Below are 2,662 nucleotides of genomic sequence, written 5' to 3' on the forward strand. Positions count from 1 at the left end.
AACACAACAAAACAAAAAAAACCTATTTGCCTTTGCTTGCTTATATGACTCAGTATTTCTTAACTACCAACTAACCAAAACAAACCACCGTAGAAATGAGTTGAATTCTGGCACCAGTTGAAACCATAACCATACTCTCCAATTCATAGTTCTGAGTTTTTAGTCCATCAAAATGTCATCACATTGGGCCAGTGAGATGGCTCAGTGGAATAAGCACTTCCCTGGCAAGCGCACGGGCCTGAGTTCAATCCCCAGTTCCACCAAAAAAAAAAAAAAAAAATGTCATCACTGATCCCAACCCTGATTTACTTCATGGTAAGTAATGGTTGTCAAGTTTTGATTTATAAATTAAACTTATCTTTATAAAATATTGCTTTTATGCATTTTATCTTTTTTTTAAACATTTATTTATTATGTGTGTGTGTGTGTGTGTGTGTGTGTGTGGCCAGCTCAGCCCACCAGGGGGCAAGGCTGGCTGGCATGTGGTGCTGGGGGATTGAACCTCGGTCCCTGTGCATTGCCAAGCTTGTTCCAAGTAGGTGCTTTAGACCACTGAGCCATCTCGCCAGCCCAACATTTTATCTGTCACAATTTGGGGTAGATTTTGTTTGAGGAAGGAAAAAAAAGAAAAAGAAAAGAAAAGAAAAGAAAGGGTTTAAAAAAAAAAAAGAAAGGTTTTTTTTTTTTTTTTCTTTCTATATTTAGTACAGGGTCTACAGGGTCTCACTACACAGATTGGACTTGTAGTGATCCTCCTGTTTTTAGCCTCCCAAGCACTGGTATTACTGGCTCGCACCACCATGCCCAGTCTCAGTCACCCTCTCAGTGGGCCCCGGGGTAGGACCTGCAAGGCACGCTGGGGATCAAACCCTGGCCACTGTGCTCTGCCTAAGCAGGCACTTTAGACTGCTAAGCTATCAGGCTGGATTTTTTTTTTTTTTTTTTTGCTTTTTGAGGGTCTCACTATGCAGTTTAGGCTGACCTTGAATTCACTTTGTAGCTTGCAATGCTCCTCCTGGCTCAGCCTCCTGAGCAACTAGACCTGCCTGAGCAGAAAGTTGTTTTTTTTTGTTGTTGTTGTTTTTTTCTTTGCAGAACTGGGGCTTAAACTCAGGCCCTTGCACTTGCCAGGCAGGCGATTATTCTACTAAGTTATCTCCCTGGCCCCTAGAAAGTTTTAAAAAATATTAAACACTTGATGAATTTGCTTGTCATCCTAGCACAGGGGATAGGCTAATCTCTATATGGCTCCAATTTTAGTGAGCAGAAGTAAGTTACTGAAGTGAGCAGAGACTTATTTATTTTTAATATATTTGGTACAGGGTCTCACTGTGCAGCTTGGACTCTTAGTGATCTTCCTGCTTTCAGCCTCCCCAGTGGCTGGGATTACAGGCATGTACCAATATACCCCGTTCTCGGAGGCCAGCGCAGCATCTCCAGGGGTGGGGCCTGCATGACATGTGTTGTAGGGGATTGAGCCAGGGTCCTTGCACTTGCCTAAGCAGGTGCTTACTTTGTTGAGCTATCTTGCCAGCCCATGAGCACAGACTTTTTTTTTTTTTTTTTTAAACAGTGTCACACTATGCTGCTCAAGCTGACCTCAAACTCATAGACAGGCTTCAGCGATCCTCTCCCAGGCCTCCCAAGTAACTGCACCTAGAAGCTAACACTTGGGAAACCATTTTCCACACTGCATTCAGCAAAGAGAATGACAGTGGGATCACTGATTATCTGTGATTAGTCTTTCTGGAAGCCTGGAGTGCAGAGGGGCGGCTCAGGAGAAGCTCTTGAAGGAATGAAGGGAAACAACCTGGCTTAAGGTCGAGGAGATGGCTCAGTAGAATAAGCGCTTCCCTGGAAAGCACAAGGGCCTGAGTTCAATCCCCGGTTCCGCAAAAAAAAAAAAAAAAAATCAAAGCTGACAACCTGGTCTCCCGGGTGGCAACAGTAGCCTCCACTCCTTTCCCTTGTCTTCTGCCACCTTCTCCTCTCCTCTCCCTTGGCTTCCTAGAAGCTGGAGCTTGGAGTTGGGAGCCCCTAGGATTGTACCCCCACTGGGCCACACACTACTAATACTGCAGCAAATTATTTCATCCCTTATCCCCTGTGGTGGTGGGGAAAGTGGGGGGAATTAGGCTTGGACTGGATTCTAAGAGATACCAGGAGGATCAAAGAAGGCTTCAACAGGGAGGTTGTCTGAAATGTTAACGAGGTAGCCCCAGATGCCAGGAGCGATGGTTTAGGGGACATAGAAATGCTGGCCACCCACCCTTCACCACTATTTCAGTCCCTCTAAGTGGTCTAAGAAGGGAAAGAAGCCGCAGTGATCCACCCATAGGCTCTCTATCCCTCTCCAACCTTCCCTGTGAAAGGAACCACTGGCTGCCCAATCTGAAGTGTGAAGAGTCTGTGGGGGGAGGCCAGGCCTCTTTCTGTGAGAGGTAGGGGCCTGAGCTGGTACCTGTGAGGCAGGTCTTCCAAACTGTTTGGGTTGTTTGAGGGCAACACTGGTATGATTCTGGGCTTTTCTAAAACTGTGGGGCAAAGTTGGAAGGCCCTTAGGCTGCTCCCCCAAGCCTGGTTATTAGCTGGTTCCTCCCTGGGGACAGGATGGCAACTTCCTGCTGGGTCAGCTGACAGCCTGGCTCCAGGTTGGACTTTG

At 46.4% G+C, this 2,662-nt stretch overlaps 1 pseudogene; it reads right to left on the reverse strand.

Annotated features, from left to right (window-relative positions):
* Positions 1–1,180: 1,180 nt before the first annotated feature.
* Positions 1,181–1,280, reverse strand: LOC111812579 (annotated as a pseudogene).
* Positions 1,281–2,662: the final 1,382 nt, after the last annotated feature.

Source organism: Octodon degus, unplaced genomic scaffold, assembly GCF_000260255.1.
Source record: "Octodon degus isolate 3935 unplaced genomic scaffold, OctDeg1.0 scaffold00130, whole genome shotgun sequence".
NCBI lineage: Eukaryota > Metazoa > Chordata > Mammalia > Rodentia > Octodontidae > Octodon > Octodon degus.